A 23,894-nucleotide genomic window follows, 5' to 3' on the forward strand; every position below is an offset into this window, starting at 1 on the left:
TCTGCTGCACCCGATGTGGCCTCCTCTATATTGGGGAGACAGGCCGCCTACTTGCGGAACGTTTCCAAGAACACCTCTGGGACACCCGGACCAACCAATCCAACCATCCCGTAGCTCAACACTTCAACTCCCCCTCCCACTCCACCAAGGACATGCGGGTCCTTGGACTCCTCCATCGCCAGACCATAGCAAGACGAAGGTTGGAGGAAGAGCGCCTCATCTTCCGCCTAGGAACCCACCAACCAGAAGGGATGAACTCAGATTTCTCCAGTTTCCTCATTTTCCCTCCCCCCACCTTGTCTCAGTCAAATCCCTCGAACTCAGCACCGCCTTCCTAACCTGCAATGTTCTTCCTGACCTCTCCGCCCCCACCCCACTCCGGCCTATCACCCTCACCTTGATCTCCTTCCACCTGTCGCATTTCCAACGCCCCTCCTCCAGTCCCTCCTCCCTCCCTTTTATCTTCGCCTGCTGGATATATTTTCCTCTTTCCTGAAGAAGGGCTTATGCCCGAAACGTCGATTCTCCTCTACCTTGGATGCATCCTGACCTGCTGCGCTTTTCCAGCAACACATTTTCAGCTCTAATCTCCAGCATCTGCGGTCCTCACTTTTTCCTCGAGATATTCTTGATCCTGGCACCGGGGAGGCAACAAGCCATCGCGAGGTCCCCTGAAGAATGTTTGTGCCTCTGAATTTAGAGGTTCCTCTCACAACCAATCGGTTGGAACCTGACATTCAACGTTACATTAAAGCCTGGCTTGGTGATAGTAACTTGACTGCTGGTGCTACATTCATCTGAGATCCATCTCAAGTACATCCCAAGCAGCATACTTCTTTGAGATGGGGATAGCCACCAGAAACTCCAGCACTACCTGCCTCTTCTGCCGAACTTTAATAGACGTTATCAATCTACATGACTCTATCTGCGGATTTTCTCCCTTCCTATAACTGCTATGCTCCTGTAAATTCTTCACTGCCTCTAACTGCCGTTACAGCTGATCAAAATAATCTTGTTTAATTTATAACCAAACACTCTTATTGCCAACATACTCAACAGTAGCATGGAAACTCTCCCCAACCACTCACATCATCGAGGAAGGGCACATCACACTCCTAAAGGCAATCTTTGCACCTGAACAATCTATAGGTACAAGAACAAGTTTTACTGCTCGAATAAAGCACTGCTCCAGGCAAATTCAGGATCAATTTTTGTATTTTTAATTTTAATCAAGAGGCAGAACGCAATAAACATATCATCACAAAGAACACACTCGATTCATTATTGCAGACTTCCAAAAAAAAACAGCAAGGTTCCACTTAAAACATTTTTAAAACTATGCACTTAGCTGCTCCTGCACTGCGAGCTCTCTTTCGCAGGTTCCTTTATTTTCATCTTGCACTTTGACTGTTGATTAATTTTTCACAGACAAACTTCGATGTCCAAAGATACTGCCCTAAAACAGCTGTGTCAAGCAGTTGTGTCGGTTTCTTTCTCCTTTGACACATTGAGCACAAGGATCTTGCTTTTGTCTCTCTGTCTTTTTAATAAAGTGTCATTTTTATTCTAATCTTTCTTTTCCCCAAAATTTCCAAAACAATGCAACAGCTTAGAAAACAGTTATTGCTGCTCCTGGAATTTGAGGAAATGACTCTAATATCTAAATAACTAAAGAAAAAATGGATTAGATCATACAGCAACATTTCTCCGGTCCTCTGTCTCAGATTACATGAATCATGAGAAAAATAAACAAAGGAAGGACCTGCGTTCTGGATCTAGCCGGGGGAACTGAATGGAAACAAAGTATCCCTGGAAACACATTCATGATTTAAAAAAAACATACTTTATAGAGTATCGTATTTAATCATTTTAATTGGAAGCTTCTCGTGTTTTTGCAATTGTTCCAGATGTGTGGATCCGAAAGTTCTGTGCGAAAGACTTTCCCACTCTGGCCTGCAGTGAGCGATAATACATTCACCAGGTAGTTTATGTTTGTGTCTGCTTCACTTGCTGTGCAGTGATTGCTTGGGAGATTCTTTTCCTGAAACATGCATCATTCCTCTTTCGGTTTGGGCTTTGTTATTAGCTTTCTATATTCTGCTGTACATTGCTATCAGCAGTTGACTTTGACTTTGTTCCTCCAGTCTCTTCCGTGTTGCTCCTTGGATGGAGTCATTTCTTCCTCATTGGAAAAAACAACTAAATCCTGTTGCTACTCCTCTTTTCCCCTTTCGTGCATTCCTCACGTGGACACCTCGTTCCATTATCTGCTGCATCTCATGTTGGCTCTCAGTCACTTGGATTTATTCATTAATTGAATTGTTTTTATAACTGGATATTTCACGGCATACTTTAACTGGTCTCGAATTTTTTTCTGTGTCACCAAATAAATAAGTGCATTTGTGCAGCAACTTAGGATCCGCAGCATGTATGCAACTTGTTCAAAGAGATAAAAATCATCCACGTCATAACCAACATGGAACATATATAAAATATACACAAACCAGAGAAGGATAAAATTGGCGGATATGACAAAGAGTAAAATCACAGATTTCTTTCTGCTGTCTATCTCTGGTTCATTCTCTTTAAGTCTCTGAGCTCGAAGTCCTTTACGTGCCTTAACGGGCTCAAAGATGTGTCTGACGGTCAGAATGTTGAGGAAGATGAAAAGAATGGTAGAAATGTGGTTAAAAATATTGCAATATATGTAAAACACACCCAATGTACATTGTCATAATAACTGTCTCTTGGTAGCAGTACCATGGAATGTTACTAATGATACTTCGGGATTCCAATATGAAATAATTGGGAATATTCTTTAAAGAGAAGAAAATGCAGAAAAAGACAGTCGAAAGACAGTGCTCCACAAACTTTGAAAAGTGAAGCAATGTTATTAGGGGAGCAGGAAGTGATCGTGCAAATAGAGAGAAATCCATTCCTGCCAAACTGGTAGAGCGTACCAGGCTCTGCACTGCATGTAGCCTTACTGGTAAATAAGGGATATCAATCTAAAGATTTAGAATCTATGGCCAATCCTGTAGAAACAATTAGCGAATGGTATATGCTCACGACAGTAGTTTGGGAATCCAGGTATGGCAGCTATATTATAACACAAACATGCTGCAACTTGTCAGGGAATCCAAAGGAAGCCAAGGTAACAACCCAGCGGAGCATTCCAGTGACAGTGGAGGAAGGTGATCAATATGGTATGGAGCAATTGGATACATTACCAGACATTTTGTGGTCGCAACATGATACAGATGGGGGGAGAGTGAAATCAGCTGAGCCAGTGGATATAACTTTGAAAGCAGGATCTGGAGCAGTAGTAACATTTATGGCGAATGAAGATATCTCAAGGGTCGGAAATCAGCCCAGAGAATGGGTCTGCCTTCATTCAGAACGAAGTTAATTTGATGCTGCATTCTTTGAAAATGAAGCAGAGGTTTGGATGAGTATATCATCCCCCGTCACAGGGTATGGTGGAAAGAATTCATGGGACATTGACAGCCAAATTAAACAAGATCTGCGCAAGCACCAACCTTAATTGGATTGATGTGCTGCCGCTGGCTTTACAATCTAACACCACATGAGATGCTCACACCCCTTGAGGTGCTCACAGGTAGACCTATGGCAGTGCCCAGGTGGAGAGGGCCATACAAAGGGCCTAACTTGGAGCAGTTCAACTCAGAACATAAGCAATATATGCAGCAGCAACCTATGATACATGAGACTATCCAGCTGCTGGAAATACAGAGGGAACTGACAGCTGTCAACGAGGAAGGACCTAGTAAGCCCAGGGATTGTGTGGACGTGCGGGTTTTTCGAAGATGCTGAAATGAGTCGAGGAGGGAGAGAACTTTCTTAGTGATGAAGGCATCATCTACCGCCATCCAAGTGGAAGGACGTCACATATGGTACCACCTTAATCATTGCACTAAAGCTCTCTCACCGGCACAAATTAACTCTAACACTGAGGTAAGTGGAGTTAAGGCTGAAAAACATGGACACGGGTAGGACACACAGGAGGCTAGTACGCCTCCACAGGGTTCTGAACAATGTACAGGTGAAGTTCTTGGGAATCCTGATCATTCCAGAAACTATACTTATGGAGATGTTGAGAACAGTCCTCCTGGCAGCAAGGATGGGGAAGACATGGGGAATGCCCCTGACAACCACCTCTCTGATGCCAGGCCTGCATAATCAGACTTGGCGACCATTAACTTGGCAGACCTGGACAGGTAATGCCAGGGTTACTTTGTTGCCCTAGCATGGGTACGCGCCCGTGCCAATCACTGGTATCAATGGGCAAACGACACGGTCGTAGTAATGGCTAGACAGGACTGCTCCTTGTGAACTGATTTAAACCCCCTCATGCTATGTTGTCCATATGCCGTTTAACTTGAGCATCTGTACTGAATGGTGTTTGCAGCACTCAAGCCGACCACTTTACCCGAATGATTCATCAACTTACCGGCAATCCTCTTGCCCCCTTTTGGTGCCTGCTACTTCAGGCCACTACATTCTATCAGCAGGATGACGTGGGCTGGCAACAACGACAATCGTGGAGTTGATACAGAACCCCATGCTTCACCAGTAAGACTAATTACAAGCTTCCCGAGGCTGCTTTCAGGAAACGGGATGGGTTCAGTTTTGAAAGCTTTAAGAGAAATGGCTATACACTAGTCGGCTACGTTATGGGTCTTTGTGGGAATACAATTCAAATGGGGGTGGACGCGACATTCGGGGCTGTTTTAAATTCTCAACGTGTCCCACTGACCAAATACTTACTGGCTGGGAGGTAAGAAATTAGGGTTGTGCATGACGCTGCCCACTCACTGGAGTGGCAGCTTTGCCCGTGTAATGCTCCGACATGAGGTAGTTATATCGCCACACGCAGCTTGACGCTACATTACAATCGCCGAACTAAGCGACGGTATGTCCATGATCCGACAATTCAGATTGAGAGTACAGGACAGCCAAGAGGTATTCCTAACGAGTTTAAGGCCTGCAATGAGATTGGTGCGGGCTGGGAAGCTTTTATCCCAATGATAGGGATTAGCAAGAATGCTGAATGGATTAATTACATGTATTATAAAAAGCAGAGATTTATCCATTATACTGATGATGCCGTTGTGGCCTTCGGAGAACAATTTGATGCTACCACTAAAATGACATGAAAAAACAGACAGGCCTTAGATTGGATACAGGAAGAAAAAGGCGGAGTTTGTGTGATGTTTGGGGAACAATGCTGTACCTTTATACCGAACAACACTAGCCCTAGGCAATCTTTGACTAAAGCAATGGAAAAGCTAAACAATCTAAGAAGGGAGATAAAAATAAAAACAATGCAGCGTTTGGTCATCAGGCTTTTGATTGGCTGAATACTATATTAGAGTCATGCGGAGCATGGTTTGTCAAGATTGGTTTTACTGTAGGTGCAGTTTTGCTTGTTGTTGCCTTCATCTGTTGTTGTGCTCTACCTTTTAATAAGTCCTTTTTAGTTCGCGTCACTGCACGGCAACTTGTAGTCATTTCAACTAGCCCAGGAAAAGCTTACTCCTCTGGTGGAACCCCACTGTTCGATGGTTATGATCTAATAACTGCCACAGTGCAAGGAATATGTCCACGTGGGGACGTCGATGATACTTCTGAAGAACGTGTTGCGGGTCTAAGAATATGAGGGATCTTGGGTCTTTTCTCCTGTTCTGGTTATTGGAGGGCAGGTTTTTGGCCCAAGGGACCTCAGGAATGGAGGAAGAACCCTTTAAGTTTCAGACTCCGAAAATTATTTTGTCCATGTTGGGATCTATATTGCTGGTATTGGGCACAAGAGAGGATGATCTTATTGTCTTCTTTCCATGGGTGAGACCAGTAGGTGTCAAAGGGGGGAGTATGGTAAATAAAGAACAGGAAAGCATGGGAAGGGTTAAAGCATGAAGACCACTGGCATCTGTATTCTGTGGAAGGCAGGGACAGGATGGGATAACCATAGTGAAACATTCTTACACCAATTAGCAGAGTAAGGTTAAGGCTGAAAGGTCACTATTGCAAGATGAGATAACACAAATAATAAAGCATGTTCCTCTGTTAAGTGCTATTATGACAGGATTGGGACTATAAATATTTGGGACATGACATTAAAATACCTAATTAATAGTTACTAGAGTGAGCTTGAGACAGGAGACTATTGTAACAGATGGAATAGCTAAATATCTATCATGATAGGTTAGTCTGCAATTGAAGATCACTGTAGCAGAGTTACCAATAAAAATCCAACGGTGATATTAGAATAACATTAAGTAGCATATACAACTTAGGTGGTAAAGGGAACTAACACCACTGCTTTATTGTGTACCGAGAGTGAGGTACTTGATTAATGCAGTTGGACATGCTGATAATCTATCAGAAACATGATTAAAACAAATTAAAATCCACGGAGCCTGAGGTCAGTGGGCTTTCAAGAATCAGCTTTCTCGGTGTCACGGTTTTTTGTTCGCAAATAAAAGGCCTACTTCTTGAAGAACTCTCTGTGTCTCCTGGTGGTTCTCTATATTTTCTCCACAACAGTGTGCGACAAGGTTCCACTACTGCTCAGCCATAGACTGCTGAGCAAGGTCAGATCACATTGAATACAGTCTATTCAGCCTCTCCCCATAGCTCAAACCCTCCAACCCTGGCAGCATCCTTGGAAATCTTTTCTGAACCCTTTCAAATATTGTTGTCAAACATCTCAGTTTCAGTAAAGCGTTTGACAAGATTCCCATGGTAGGCTATCACAGAAAATACGGAGGCATGGGATTGAGTGTGATCTTGCGGTTTGGATAATTAATTGGAAGTAAGAACACAGAGGGTAGTTGTTGATGGGAATTGTTACATCCTGAAATTCATTTACTCGTGGTGTACTGCAAGGATCAGTTTTGATGCCCCTGCTGTTGATCAGTTTTATAAATGATGTGGAAGAGTGTATAGAAGCCTCGGTTAGTACATTTGCGGATGCCATTAATGTTAGTGGAGGTTCAGATAGTGCCAAACGATGTTGTAGTTTACAGTGAGACATAGATAAGCTGCAGAGCTGGGCGGATAGGTGGCAAATGGAGGTTAATGCGGAAAAGTGAGAGGTGATCCACTTTAGAAGGAGTAACAGAAATACAGAGTACTGAGCTAATGGTAAGATTCTTGGTAGCGTGGATGAGCAGTGAGATCTCAGTGTCCATATTAGAGCCCTGAATGTTTCCACGCAGGTTGAAGGGTTGTTAACATGGCAAACGTGAGTTAGCTTTTATTAATCGAGGGACTGAGTTTTGGAGCCATGAGGTCATGTTGCAGCTGTAAAAAAACTCTGGTGTGGCCACGTTTGGAGTACTGGGCACAGTTCTGCTCACTGCATTCTAAGAAGGATGTGGAAGCTTTGGAAATGGTGCAGAGGATATTGATCAGGATGTTTCCTGGTACGGAGGGAAGGTCTTATGAAGAAGGCTGATGGACCTAATGCTGTTTTCTTGAGAGAGACTTGACAGAGGCACACAAGATGATCAGAGGAATAGATAGGGCAGACAGAGCCGTTTTCCTCGGATGGTGATTGCTTGCACAAAGGGGCATAGTTTAAACTGAGGGGGCATACATAAAGGACAGATATCAGAGATAGATTCTTTATTCAGAGAGTAGTAAGGGCATGGAATGCCCTGCCTGCATCAAGAGGACTCGCCAATTTTAAGTGTGCTCGATGCAGTATACTGGTGCAGAACATTCTCTACACCTGAATGGGTATTCTACATCACACCTTCTGATATGAAACCCGGTATTTTCCACTGCAGCCAGCTTTTCCCGGATTTCCTGGTGTCGGCTCTGATCTCCATCATGTGCAAATATTTTACTGAAGACAAAATACTTGTGAATGTCTGGTTCAGTCCATATATCCCGAAATGGGGAACTTTGCATGGCAGGGATGATCTCACAATTCCCCGTGTTACTGAAACAGTGATCTAGACATGGACTGTAGGTGGTGTAGAGAATGATACAGCCCACTGGCTGGTTATTGTGCTGGGTTCTGTTATTCAGCAGAGTTTGGAAAAGCTGAGCCGCGGTGCGGTTCCCGTTGATCTGGTCGGGGTTCAGCAATTTACTTTCTGGGCAACGACTGCCACTGTTCGGGAAGACAGCGAGGTAATTGATACCTGGGTAGTTCAGGATTACGTTCACATCGGAGGTAATGAAAGGATGTATTGGACTGCCGGGGTTAAAGTCTACAAGTCTGTCCGTATTTCTGCACTGGGAAGCAGGTAAAGCCACCAGGAAGGCGAAGTGTTGTCTCCCATAATCGGTCACCTGATGCCCAGCTGCTATGCGGAACCTGAAAGAGGTAAAGTCAGGGTGTGAGTCAAGGAACAGAGTTGGGTAATACATACCCTTTGACGCGTCAGTAGGCACGGTTTGAGATGGGTTACGTGGAACAATGCCCATGATATTATAGAAAACGTGAAACCCTGCATTTCACATTTCAAGTTCTTGCATGGGAATGTCAATGTTGATTTACTTTGTATCCCTGTCCCAGTGTTGTAGTAAGTTCTTGAATCAGTGAGAGGTTTAAAGAGAGAATCAGGGTAATTGACAGAGAGTAGAACAATGTTACTTATTTTTGTACAAATCCTCCTGCAATGAATCAGAGAATGCCAAAAGCCTTCTTGATAACTCGCTATAACTTCATTTGAAGTTACTTTGACTGATGCACTACTTGATGTCGCATGTTACACGTGATGGTTAGAAATAAATAGAGACGGGGAGAGAGAAAGGGAGAGAGAGAGAATGAGAGCTCCTGGTGCAATCAGTGGGAGCTGGAGGGAGGGAGAATCCTGGAAGAATTGTTAATCGGAAAAATGTTTGGGGCATACAAAGACAAACAGAACAAAGACTTGCAGACTGACAGGAAATGGGAATAATAGCAAAAGAGGTAGAGGAAGACAAAGGGAAACTGAGAGGTGAGTGCGATTATTCGGTAAACAGTAAAATGTTGCCTGTGTGGGGGATTTGGACTTTCTTTTCAAAGCTCACTCCGATGTATTTTACTCTCTCCTTTATTTAGGGGTCAGCGGGTGCTATCGATTTCACTGTTAGAGATATGACCCCGGGAAATCTGGTAATAGTTTCCCTGGAAGTCCCTTCCTCTGGGAGTAATGAGGGTCCAATTTATTGAGTTCAGACTTATTTCCCACAGCTACAGAGCACTACCTATATCTGCCGTGTCCTCGCCATTTATTACCAGGCTGCTCCAGGCAACCAGGCTCTGATTTGACCTCAGATTGAGCACAGCCCCCAGTTGACAGAGATGGTCAGATAAGATCTGTTTCACTGACACTTACTGATAAACAATGATAGTACAGGCACGGTTATCCAGTGCAGCGGCATCTGACATGGAGATTGCGGGCAGCACCAACAGGAACAGGCAGAGTGTCCGCATTTTGAGATTTCTCAGCACCCTTTAACCGTACTGTGGGGAAAACACAAAAAATCTGGAAAGGAAAAAAAAAACTTGTTCAATTCATACTGCATTGGCAAAAGCGTGAAAGATATGCAGGGACACACATGTTGGCAAACAGACAATGTCTGTGTATCGTCGTAGGTGGTGCTTGCCCAAAAGTTATGCAGAAGTTCTGGTTATCTCCCATGGGTCGATTTGCAGGTGAAGATCGAAGTTTCTTCTAGGAGTTATAGGGTATAGCTAGCCCATACCCTATTACAACTGGACGAGGGGTTTGTGGCGGAGATGTGGAGGGACAGCGCTGGACAGTGAGCGAGAGGTAGCGCGGGACAGTGAGAGAAAGGGACAGCGCTGGAAGAGAGAGAGACAGCGCGGGAGAGTGAGAGAGAGGGACCGTGCTGGACAGTGAGTGAGAGGGCGCGCGGGAGAGTGAGAGATTGGGAGCGTGGGACTGTGAGCGAGAGGGAGCGTGGGACAGTGAAAAAGAGAGAACGTGGGACAGCGAGAAAGAGTGCAGGACACCGAGCAAGAGAGCACATGGGACAGCAAGCAAGGGAGATTACAGGACAGCGAGCGTGAGAGAGCACGGAACAGAGGGAGTGAACTCGCGGTAAGATGAGCGAGAGAGAGCGTGGAACAGCAAGTAAGAGAGAAGGGGACAGTGAGAGAGAGTGCGTGACAGAGAGAGACGGGAGAAGAGAGAGGAGGAGTCAGCGAAAGAGAGGGGAAGACAGCAAGACAGGGGCGACAGTGTATGAGAGCGAGAGAATGGGAGGGAGGGAGTTGGAGACAGAGAAACCGTGAAAAGGACATATAGAAAGAGAGACAGCGGGAGACAGAGCAAGTGCAAGACAGCAAGAGAGAAAAAGAGACGGAAAGAGAGAGAGAGGGACAGACAGCTAGAAAGAGAGGAAGGGACAACAATAGAGGGAGGATGCGACATCCAGTGGGAGAGAGGCAAAGAGAGACAGTGAGAGAGAGAGAGGGCGAGAGAGAAAGAGACAGCAGGAGAGAAGAACAGACAGTGTGAGTGAGCCATAGAGAGAAAGAGATTCAGAGAAAGTGAGCAATAGCTCTGGGAAAGAGAGGAGTGAAAAAAGAGATCGAGAGAGAGAATGAATGAATGAGTGAGTGAGTGAGAGAGAAAGTGAGACAGAGAAAGACACAGAGATAGAGAATGGCAAAGACAGGGACATGTAGAAAGACAGGCATAGAGGGAGCTACAGTGGGGTACAGGGAGCGAAAGTGAAAGAGAGAAAGGTGGGGGAAAGAAAGGGAATGAGATACAGATAGTGAGAGATTGATAGAGGTAGCCAGACAGAAAGAGACAGTAAAAGAGAGAAAGAAAGAGAGATACACAGAGAGAGAGAGATAAGTAGAGAGGAAGACAGTGAGAGATAGACACGGACAGAGACAGAGTCAGAGAAGTTTAAAAAAAAGCAGAAAGGAGAGAGAGAAAATGTGTGTGAGAGAGAGAGACTGGCAGAGGCAGTGGGAATATCTGAGAGTCAGTGATAGAGAGAAAGATAGTTTAAGAGAGAGAGAGGCGGCATGAGAGACAAAGCTAGGAAAGAAAGACAGTGAGAGACAGCAAGACAGAGAGACACAGAGGGAGAGAAAATGAGAGAAAAAACACAGAGAACAATGCAGATGGAGAGACAGTGATAATGACAGAGACAGACAAACAGACTGAGTGATACGAAGAGTGAAAGAACAAGAGAAAGAGACAGTTTGTGAGAGAGCGAGATAATGAGAATGACTGAGCAACACAGAGAAGAGAGAGAAGGGGTGAGGGAGATTGTCTCAAATGGAGACAGGCAGAGAGATTCAAAAAGACTCACCAACCTGAACCACCGCTTCTCTGACCTAATTAATGAAACTGCCCTTGAGTTCTCAATTGATGTCACTGTCCCTATTGGCCCAATCCTTCTTTTGATTTGGCCAGGCACTTACATATTGCAACATAACCATCTCGGCCAGACGAACAACAAACATCGAGCCACCTCTTGCGTCAACGGGGATTGAATGTAAAATGCAGAAGATAGTTTCGATTGCAGCTGTATATTCCTTTCCCTCTGAAACACACGATTTCTATAACCTGGTACCTGGTTCCAGACTCCTCCGAAAGAAATACGTTTATTCATCGTCCAAACATTCAATGGAAAGAATCATGTCTGTGTCAGAAGGCAAGTACTTCATCTGCAGTAAAACTTTTATGCTCTCTCTCCACTGGAAGCATAACCTTCCCTCATAAGATCAGCGATACTCTACACTTTACTCAAAGGCACAAGCCAGCTGACATCTGGCAAGTACACAAGCTGACAGTGAAGCAATGCCTCCCCACTGCTCCTGATAATGCGACAGTCTGTACAGTCTGTAGTCTGGTTAGCTTCCATTTAAATCAAAGATTTTAATGATTTCGTCATTTATAACAAATTTGAGTTGCAAACATGAGCAAAAGCCTAAAAAGATCTCATCATGGAATACAGGTGAAGGTAAAGAGTATTGATACTTAAAGGAAGTGGTGTACCAAGCTGATGGTGGGTGGTGGGGAGCGTTTTCTGAAGCAGTGGTAAATGTATAAAATATATATAAAGCTGACGTTAAACCCCGGGCCCGGAGACTCAGAACAGTTTCTAATTCAGTAAAGGAGGGACTAACAAAATAATGCCTTATGAGAGAAAACACCACGAAATTAAACCAGTGAGTGATACAAATGTGTTTGCAACAGCATTCTGCAGGTAAAGCAAAATGTGATCAGGAAAGTCAAATATGTGCCCTCGATTGGCAGCAGAAGAAAAGTTGCAATTGGGACAAAGTAAACAACAGAGAAATAAAGATGATATTTTTGACCATTTCTCAGAGACAAAATTTCACAAAGTTTCTCAACAATACAACAGACACGATGCCCTCGTCAAAATGAGGAGATAGACGAACTGGTCATTTATGAACAAAAGTAGAACATAGAACATAGAAAAGTACAGCACAGAACAGGACCTTCAGCTGACGATGTTATGCTGAGTATTAATCCTAATCTAAACCAAAATCACCTAACCTACGCACCCCTCAATCCCCTGCTGTCCATGTGCTTTTCGATCAGTTACTTAAATGTCCCTAAAGACTCTGCTTTCGCCACCACCGCTGGCAACGCACTCCATGCATTCACAACTCTCAGCATAAAGAACCTACCTGTGACATCTCCTGTATACTTTCCGCCTAACACCTTTAGACTATGACCCCTCGTGCCAGTCAATCCTGCCGAGGGAATCGTCTCTGGCTATCGACTCCATCCATGCCACTCCTTATCTCGTTTCCCTCAATTCGCTCACCTCTCTTCCTCCTCTTCTCCAGAGAGAAAAATCCGAGTTTAGTCAATCTGTGTTCGGAAGACAAGCCCTCCAGTCCAGGTACCATCCTGGTAAACCTTCTTTGTACGTTCGCCAATTCTCCACATCTTTCCTATAGTAGGGTGACCAGAACAATATTCCAAGTGTGTTCTCACCAGGGTTTTGGAGAGCTGCAGCAAAACCTCGCAGATTTTAAAAGTCGATTCCCATTAATGAAAACCAAAACACCATATGTTTTCATAACAACCCTACACACTTAGGTGGCAACTTTGAGGGATTTACCCACTTGAACATCCAGATCCCTCTGTTCCTCCACACTGCCAAGAATCCTGTCTTTAATCCGATATTCAGCATAAAGTTCGACCTTCGAAAATGCATCACTTTACATTCATCCAGGTCGAACTCCATCAGCCATTTCTGAGCCCAGCTCTGCAAATCTCCCTGTATCCAAATGCTCCTGACTTTATGAATGAGCCTACCGTGGGGAACCATATCAATTGCCTTGTAGTACTGGAGAAAATAATATAATCCTGGAATCTGAAGATCAGCATTTGTGAATCTGCAGATTATTGGTTGTAGTGATAGTGCATAATCGTACAAATGTTGCTGGTTATCTTTACAAATTCTGAAAACTTTGAAATCAGTCCAGCAGATTCTATGATGTTGGTATGGCATCAACCCCAGTGAAATATCAAATTGTCTTGAAAACGATTATGCAAGTGGACGCTTAAAAATAAAATGCTCTGATTGGATGGAGTCAACACGAGTTTATCAAGACAAACCTTGTTTCAGAAACTCGACAGAGCTCCGTCTTTGGAAGAATTAACTGGCAGAATGCATTCAATGTAAATAGTGAGGGTCTGGTATCCCGTAAGATAGAGTGTGTAACTGTAGATAACAACCTGGTTAGCATTCAGCATAGTTTAATGGCCAGCAAAAAAATATTAGGAATACGTCGGCCATTCTCGGGTTAGCTTGTTGTGACCAGAATGTTTCCAAAAGTACCAGCCTTTTCACACCAACCATCCCCAATCCCTATGCATGGTAAGAATTCTGTGACCAAGTGTACGATTTACAAGTTGGCCGATGATGTAAAGTGAGAATGCAAGTTTCGAGGTGAGCATAAAAAGCCAATAAATGATTAATAGAAGCTAAGTGTGGCGGAATGAAAGTGTGGAAAATGTAAACCACCAAAGTTATTACACTAGAGTGCGAGGAAATAGCGTTGCGGTGCTTCAGTGAAGATCTCATTCTTGGTGGGGGGGAGGAAGGCAGCACTGAATAACCTATTCCTGCTTCTAATTCCTACCTTTTCGGTGTCAGTGCAGTTATCCAACAAGATTATCCCCACAGCTCATCATGAGCTGAGCACGTTGCATCTCACTTCAAGTAAAAGATTCTTGTTGTGCCTTTTCCGTCAGAGCGGCCAGCATGGACAGCCTTGTATTGTAGAATCAGGCGTTACTAAAACTGGGGCAAATACTAGAAACATCATTTTGTGTCTCATTGATTTTACTGCATGGTTATTTCACTAACACCTGATTAATGCAGACACAGTCATTGTATGCCATTGTAATAGAATTATAAACAAGAGTAGAGAGATTTCACAGAATAATATGAATCGAAAACTAGGATTCCAATTTCGAAGAAATACATAAATCAAGAGAAATGTGGAAGCAACGATCTGGTCAAATTGGAAAATTGGTCTTGAAGCAATGTTTCCATGGATTAGTCTCTAAGAATAAGTACTTCTTTAAATTCATACGTCATTGGTCTTATTGGGAAGCATTCCATCAATTTAATTCATTTGGGTCTTCTGCAGGTTCGACATTGAAAGCCCATTTCCAATAAATCGCATTCCCTTTGGCCCTGCAATTTTGTATTCCACAAGTACCCATAAAATTAAGTTTTGAGGTCAAAGCAGGATATGATTCTGCTCTGTAAATAAGATGCTTCTGGCGAGAAAAGGTACCCAAGAGATTTGACTTTAACATTTAGCAGTGTTAGGTTACACAGGGCCAGAGAAAGGACAGTAGATGTCCCTGGATAAACAATTGCATACACACGGAGAAAGAAACTACAAGTTGGGGTGTGAGAGCTTCTGCATCCGGGGGTCGTTAACATTTCATATGGTGGGTTCAAAAAACCAAACAAAAACAAAACAACATTTTGCGGACATCTTTCGATGCGCAAATACTATGCATTTGAGTAATAGTTGAACATTTCTGACTAGTTTTTAAGGTTAAATTTATGTTGCTACGACTCTTGAGGGGCTGAAATCCATGTCCATGAAACTTCAAATCATATCATAAGCAATAAGACTGACATCTCTGCAGAGTTTCTCAGGTTGTCCTAGACCCAGCTATCTTCAGCTGCTTCATGAATGAATCTCCCTCAAAAGCAGGATGTCCAACGACGATATCACAATGCCCTGCATCATTGCGGATTCCTCAAATCCTGAAGCTGCCCATGTTCGTTTGCAAAAAGATCTGGAGAATATCCTGACTTAGATTTAAAAGTCATTTTTAAGATTTACACCAACTAAATATCACGCAAAAGCATCTCCATTATGAAACAATTTAAACATTGTCCCTTGATATTCAATGGTGTTACCGTCACTAACTCCCTCACTCTCAATATCCTCAGGTTACTATTCACCAGAAACTCAACATGACTTTGAAGCTGGGGAACTTGGGGAAATAAATAGTGATGTCTTGAAAGCTGTCCATATTACAGAGGAGGTGGTGCTGGAGATCTTAACATCCATAAAGGTAGATGTGTCCTCAGGACCTGATCAGTTAATTCTGAATACTGTCGAATATTTATTTCCCACCTTTTATTCATGTTAACCTAGTCTCCCTGGTGACCAGGTCCAAGTCATCCACTCATGTCCATCTGTCTTATTGCAGTTGCTTTGCACATTCATGGAGAGAAAGTAGCATTTACATTTTTATTAAAAATTAAACTTGTCCCTTCCTGTTCCTTTCTGATTATCGCCAGCCACATGATCATGCTACTCCAATGTTTCAATCTTTCTCTGTTTTTGGAAATATCCACTGACCTCACCCCTGCTCCTGCCTCACCTCTCTAAGTTTACACCGCTATCCACAATCATATTCATATGATTGACCAGGACACTGGTCTCAGCACTGTTCTCGTGGAATCCATCACAATGGGATATATCGCATTTCCTGAATACTGACGCCAACCCCCCATGAATAAAAAACACTTTTTCTGACGGTGTTGTTTTATTCTGAAATCTTCTGGCATGCTTTTGTGATCGGCCAGTATCCCTGCATGTGGAATCCATCACTGTGTGGGTGTAGCTGCTGCCTCTGTCTGCCACTTTCTGTTGCAGCTGCTCTGAGCCCCTGGGTCCACAAAATTCTCCGCTCTCGGGTAAAGAGCAGAAACATGATGTTGCACAGGCCAGGATTGGAGACTGCGATTTTCTCGACCTTTGTAAGACTCAGTACCATTCCATATGTGTAATCCTCACAACGTCAGTTTAATTTCTGAATCTGTCTATTTCTGTGTCTTCCGTAGTTGCTTGGAATTCCTGAATTAGCAGAATTCCCAACTCCTGTCTCCTCCAACACCACGTGGAAAACAATCAACCAGCCAGAAAGATGGAGAGTGAGACCTACAACCTTCAATAAATCCTGCAGGTAATTTCACTTGAGTTGTACAAAGCGGAGATGAATTGTAGGGTTCCAAGTTGGAGACCTACAAATGTGAAATAGCCAGACGGCTGATGTGGGAGCACAAAGGCTCCATTGTCATCCTGCCATGAGAGGCCTGCTTTCACCACTGCTTTACTGAGATTCACGATGATAGTACAGGCCACAGTTGATGACTGGGATTTTCACATGATGTTTTAATGAACCTCAATTTAAGAGGTGAAAGCAGGTCTCTTAGGAGAGGCTGATAATAATGTCGGATATCTTTTTAAACAATTCTGTTTGCTGTCTTCAATACAGTATTTATATCACGACTGATGATCCTGTGTGTTTTATCTTTCAAACTTTTATAACTTTCCCAATCTCTGTAAACTCCTCTAGCCGCGACTGCTCTCCCCATCTCTGCGACGTGCTCCAGTATTTAAAACAAGCCCGATCTTAACAATCTCATCCTCCAGTCATTGCAGTAGTCTCCAATTGCCTCCAATCTCTGCAAAATCCTACGACCTTCCTCGTGTGTGCACTCTCTTCCCGCCCCTACAACACTCTTTCCTCCCATCTCACAAAAACTCACTAATTCTGTAATCCCCAGCCAATAATACAAATCTCCTGAACTGCTTAAAGTTCTCCAAACATTACATCCTTTCCTCCATGTGTAACTTGCTCCAGTCTCTAGTGCCCTCCGTTTTCGTGTAAACATCTGAAGCCACTTTGACCCTCCACATATCTGTCACCTCATTCAGTCTCTCCAATCTTCTCTGTGTCTGACCTTCTCCTGTTGCTACACTGCTGGCTATCTCTACTTCCTTCAGTCACGATTAGCCTTCCTAACGCTGTCGTCTCCCAAAGCCGCTAAAACTATCCATGTCCCTGTAACATTCTCTTGGTTGTGGTAATCACCTCCAGTCTCTGCAGCTGTATTTTTGTCCTTCCTTACCTCCTTCACTCTGAAGAAACGTTGCTAACTCTGTAACCTTATCAATTGTCTACAGTCCACCATGTCACTATCCTCACCCAGTCTTGACATCGATCTCTGTAATCGCCTGCAAACTTCCTATTGTTGAAAACTTCTTTCATCCGTCCAATAAACACTAATTGATTAACCAATTTCTACGCTACAAACTATGTCTGCTTCCTCCTCCTGTTCCTGCAACCCTTTTGGACTCTGTAAACTTATCCAGTCTGCTCCCTATACCTTATTGTCATACTGCATAGAAACAGGCCCATCAACCATGATGTTTCTGCAGACAACCAGCAGCAAACTTCACTAATCTCATTTCGCTGCACTTGGTCCATAAGCTACAAGGTTCTGGCAATTTAATTACCGATCAGGATGCTTCTTCAATGTTATGGGAGTGTCTACCTCCACCACACTCTCAGGCAACATTTCCCATCTATATACCATACCATTGGTAAAATAACTACTTCTGAAATATCCTCCAACTCACCTGCTCCTCACCTTAATCTTTTGCCCTCTTGTGTATGATTGTATGCAAAGGGCAAGACATTCTCGAAATCTACTCTGTCTGTATCTCCCATAATTTTGGGAACATCAGTCAGATTCTTCACTCAGCCTCCTCTACTCCACCGAAAAAAATCTCAGCCGATCCGTCACCCCTCATAACTGAAACTTTTCATCCAAGGCAACATCCTGATCAATCTCTTTTTCACTCTCTCCGATGCAATCATGGTTTTCTGACAGTGGCCAACAGATCTGGGCACAGTACTCAAGATGTTGTCTCACCAATGTTTGTAGAAAACTTCCTTACTGATTCATTCCTGATGAAGAGCTCATGCTCGAAACATGGACTCTCCTGCTCCTCAGATGCTGCCTGACCTGCTGTGCTTTTCCAGCATCGCACTCTTGACACCTGATAATGAAGACAAGCCTCCCAGACGCCAGCTTTGTCAATCTGTCTCCCTGCACAGACCCCTTCATGGATCTATAGACTTGGACACCACAACCCCTTAGTCCTCCCCAGTTTACCAGCTGAGCAGTATCAGACTGGGACTATCCTCCTCATTATCAACAGCGCCACCGATTTTTGTGTCACCTTCAAACTTGCTAGTTCCAGCTTTTGCATTCACACAGAGTCAGAGTCATACAGTCTCTTCAGTTTGGCTCTTCAGTCCAAACTGGGCCATGCTGACTATGACGCCCACAAAGCTTATTTCAAGTGCCCACATTTCTCCACATCTGCCTCAACTCTTCCCATCCACGTGGTTAAAAATGCTTTTTACAAAAATATTGCTATTGTACCCACCTCAACCATGTCCTCTGGCAGCCCAATCCATATACGCACCACTGTCTGGATGACAAAGTTATCCCTCAGGTCCTTCTTAAATCTTTCAGCTCTCACCTTAAACTAATGCCCTCTAGTTTTCAGTTCCCCATCCCTGGGAAAACAACTCATATGCATTCATCCTATCAATGCCCTTCATGACTTTATAGACCTCCTTCAGCTCACCCCTAATTCTCTGACATTCCAAGGAATAAAGTCCTATACTGGCCAACCTCTCCCTTTCACTGAGGTCTATTTGTCTTGGCAACATCCTTAGATCTTCTTTGCACACCTACCAGTCTTCCAAGTCATTAATACAAATAACAAACAGCCAGCATCCCCGCGCTGAACAATGTGGTCCACTGCTTGTCGGAGGCTTTGCGTTACTAAGACAACGCTGCATCAACACCCTTTGTCCCGTAGTTGTAAGCCAAGTTTAAATCCAGTTTGCCAACTTGTTTTGGATCCCTGGGCCCTTCGTTTTGTACCAGCTTTCCACGTGGGACCTTGTCAAATGTCTTTCTTAGGTCCATGTAAACCACATCAACTGCGCTCCCCAATCAATATACTGAGACATATTTTGAAAAACTCAATTAAGTTAATCTTCTTCCAGTCCTGTAAACCCTCTTTTTTAATTTGCCCCATTCCTAATAATCTCCCTGCTTCAGTAAATTGTATAATCACGAAAATACCTCTCTTCGATATAAACTTCTGTTCTTGCAATGCTCCATACGACTGTAAACACTTACCATCCCGAGAAACCTTTGTGACTTGAACATTTGTCATTCATTACAGCATTCCCCATTCACTGTTGCCTACTCCAACCTTTAAACCTCTCCCTGCCTCTGCAAGCTCATCTAGGCTGTACAAACGTCCCTTTGGCTGCAACCTTCCCCATAGTCCCTATAGAATTCTCGATCTGAATAATGTTGTCATATCTCGACAACCCTCTTGATCGTTGTAAACTCTTCCCATCACTACATCACTGATTGTCTCTGTAACCTATTCCCAAATCTACAAACCTTGCTCTGTCTGTAACCTCCTCTCGTCCATACACGCCCCCCATCTCAGGACGCTTCTTCAGTCTCTCAAATATTCTGTTTCAGAATAACTTTTTCAAGTCGATACTTTCATTTCCATCTCTGTAAACATGTTTTCCCATCACAAACTTCCCTATCCGTGCATTCACCTTCAGTTCCTCCAAACTTCCCATTTACTGGTGGTGTGACACAAGGATCTATTTTGGGACCACTGCTGTTTGTCAGTTTTATAAATGACTTGGACGCAGGCATCGGTGGATGGGTTAGTAAGTTTGCAGATGATACGAAAGTCAGTGGAGTGGTGGAGAGTGTGGAAGAATGTTGCAGTTGCAGGCGGACTTGGACAAACTTTCGAAGTGGGCTGAGGAGTTGGAAATGCAGTTCAATGCAGAAAATTCTGGGATAGTTCAATGCCAGGGAGGTGAAGCGGGAGAGAGCGAGGGGGCGGGGTGGGGAGGAGAGAGAGAGAGAGAGAGACGGCAAGCGCGAGAGAGAAACGGTGAAAGAGAGCAAGACAGTGATAGAGAGAGCAAGAATGTGTGTGAGAGAGAGGAAGGGAGAAAAACAGTGAGAGAGCAATAGAGGAACAGCAATAGAGGGAGCGAGAAATGAAGGAAAGAGAAAGCCTCAGACAGACAGAGAGAGAGAATGGTAAAGGCAGAGACCCAGAGTGATACAGTGGGAGAGGGAGGGAGGAACAGTGAAAGCGAAAGGTGCGCAAGAGCGAGGGAAACAGATACAGATAGTGAGAGATAGATAGAAAGAAAGTGGTAGTCAGAGAGAAGGAGCCAGTAAAAGAGAAAGAAAGGGAGATACATAGAAAGTGTGATAAAGAGACAATGAGAGAGAGAGAGACACTGAGTGAGACAGAGTCAGAGCAGGTAAAAAAGCAGGAAGGAGGGAGTGATAAAGTGAGAAAGAGAGACTGGCAGAGTCAGTGAGAGAGACAAAAAGGCAGTGTGAGAGAAGCAGAATTAGAGACACAGACAGAAAGCTAGGAGAGACAGACAGTGAGTGATAGCAAGATAAAGAAAGAGACACAGAGAGAGAGTGAAAGTGAGCGAGAAAAAAACACAGAGAACAAGGCAGACAGAGAGACAGATAAACTCGTGATGATGAAAGAGACAGACCGACAGTGAGTGATATAAAGAGTGACAGAACAACACAGAGTCAGAGTGTGAGACAGCGAGATAGTGAGAATGGCAGAGCAACACAGAGAAAGAGTGAAAAGGGTTGAGGGCCATTGTATCAAATGGAGACAGGTGCAGAGAGAGAAAAGTTTTACCACCTCTTCTCTGAACTGATTACCGACTCTGCCCTTGAGTCCGCAATTGACGTCACTGTCCCTGTTGGCCCACTCCTTCTTTTGATTTGGCCAGACACATGCATATTGCAAAACAACCATCTCGGCCAGACAAACAACAAACATCCAGCCACCTCTTGCATCAACAGGGATCAAATGCAAAAGGCAGAAAGTGGTTTCAAACACATGTTTATATCTCTCCCTGGTTTAATTCCATGTTATTTTCTCTCTCAATTCATTATTTTGTTCGTCCCTGCTTTATGGACTTAGAAAATGTTCCGAGTCCCCGGCCTGGGGTTTAACGTCAGCTTTATATATATTTTATACATTTAGCACATTACCACTGCACCACAAAACGCTCCCCACAACCCCACAGCTTGGTACATCTCTTCCTTTTATTGACAATACTCTTTACCTTCCCCTGTATTCCATGACTGCATCTCTTTCAGGCTTTTGCTCATGATTGGAATTCAAATTTGTCAAAAAATAATGAAATGTTGAAAATTTTCAATTTAAATGGAGGCCTACCAGACTACAGCATATACAGACTGTCGCATTATCAGGAGCGGGGGAGGCAATGCTTCACTGTCAGGTTGTACACTTGCCAGATGTCAGCTGGGTTGTGCCTTTGAGTAAAGTGTACAGTATCGCTGATCTTATGAGGGAAGGTTATGCTCCAGTGGAAAGATCAACATAAAACTATTTGTGCAGATGAATACTTGCCTTTTGATCAGTACTTATACAGAGGCATCTTATTTCCATTGAATGAACAATGAACAAATGTATTGGTTTAGCGTGATCTGCAACCAGTTACCAGGTTCTTGACATCAAATGGGTCAGAAGGAAAGGAATATACAACTGCAATCTAAATTATCTTTTACTCTTGGCTTTCGAACTCTGTTGACACAAGAGCTGGCTGGATGTTCGTGGTTCGCCTGGCCAATGTGGTTGTTTTGCAATATATAAATGTCTTGCCAAATCAAAGGAAGGAGTGGGCCAGCAGCGACAGTGAAATCGATTGAGGGCTCAAGGGCAGAGTCGGTAATTAATTCAGAGAAGACGTGGTTCAGGTTAGTGAAACTTTTCTGTCTCTCTTTCTGTGCCTGTCTCCATTTGATACAATCTCCCTCACGCCGTCTCTCTCTTTCTGTGTTGCTCTCCCACTCTCACTATCTCGCTCTCACTCTCTCTTGTTCTTTCATTCATTATATCACTCACTGCCTGTCTGTCACTGTCATCATAACTCTGTCTGTCTGTCTCTCTGTCTGCCTTGTTCTCTGTGATTTTTCGCTCACACTTTCACTCTCTCTCGCTCACACTGTGTCCCTTTCTCTATCTTGTTGTCTCTCGCTGTCTTTCTCTCTTAGATCTCTGTCTCTCTAACAGTGGCTCGAATACTGTCTTTCTCTCTCTCTCTAACTGACTCTGCCAATCTCTCTCTCTCTCACACTCCTTCTGCTTTTTTTACCTGCTCCGACTCTGTCTCCCTCAGTGTCTCTCTTTCACTCTCTGTTTCACTGTCTCTATCAATCTCTATGTATCTCCGTTTATTTCTCTCTTTAACTCTCATTGTCTCTGAAGACATGTTTCTATCTGTACCTCACTATCTGTATCTCTTTCACTCTCTCAACCCCCCACCTTTCTCTTTCACTGTCCCTCCCTCTCCCACTGTCTCTCTCCAGGTCTCTGCTTTTGCCATTCTTTCTCACTCTGTCTTTCTCGGTCACTCTTTCTCTCACTCACTCATTGATTCTCTCTCTCTCTTTATCTTTCTCTGAGTCTTTCTCTTTCTTTCATTTCTCTCTCCCTCTATTACTGTTCTCTCTCAGTCTCTCACACACTGTCTTGCTCTCTTTCGCTGTTTCTCACTCGCTATCTGTCTGTCTGTCTGTCTCTCTCTCCCCCACCCTGCCCCCTTGCGCTCTGCTCCCTCAGCACCCCGGCATTGAACTATCTCGGAATTATCTGCATTGAACTGTAGTTTCCAACTCGTAAGCCGACTTCGTCAGTTTATCCAAGTCCCCCTGCAACATTCTTCCACACTGTCCACCACTCCACCGACTTTAGTGTCATCTGCAACTTACTAACCTTTGCCTGCGTCCAAGTCATTTATAAGTTGGCAAACAGCAGTGGTCAGAAAACAGATTCTTGTGGCACACCACGAGTAACTGGGAAGCTTGTAGGAACTGAAGGTGAATACACGGATTGGGAAGTTTGTATTGGCAGAGGTGTTTGCAGAGATAGGAATGATTGTATTGACTCGATAAAGTTATTCTGAAACAGAATATTTGAGAGACTGAAAAAGCTTCCAGGGGTAGGATGTGTGTATGAATTAGAGGTGGTTACAGACCCAGCAAAGTTTGTGGAGTTGGGAAGAGGTTACAGAGATAACCAGTGCTGTCGTGATGGGAAGTTTTCAGTGATCAAGACGGTTGTTGAGACATGACAACATTATTCAGACAGACAGCTTTGTGGAGACTGAGGGGAAGTTTGCAGCCAACGGGAGATTCGTACAAGCTCGATGCGGTTTAGAGAGACAGGGACAGTTTTACAGGCTGCTGCAGTTAACAGTGAATGGGGAATGCTGTCATGAACGACAAATGTTCGATTCATAAAGGTTTCTCTGGATGGTAAGAGTTTACAGTCATATGGAGGATTGCAAGAACAGAAGTTCATATCGACGAGAACTATTTTAGGAATTACACAATTTACTGACGAAGGGAGTGTAGTAGGAACGAGTTAAAGTGAAACAGAGGGATGACAGAAC

The sequence above is a fragment of the Chiloscyllium punctatum genome, chromosome 43 (genome assembly GCF_047496795.1).
Source record: "Chiloscyllium punctatum isolate Juve2018m chromosome 43, sChiPun1.3, whole genome shotgun sequence".
Lineage (NCBI taxonomy): Eukaryota > Metazoa > Chordata > Chondrichthyes > Orectolobiformes > Hemiscylliidae > Chiloscyllium > Chiloscyllium punctatum.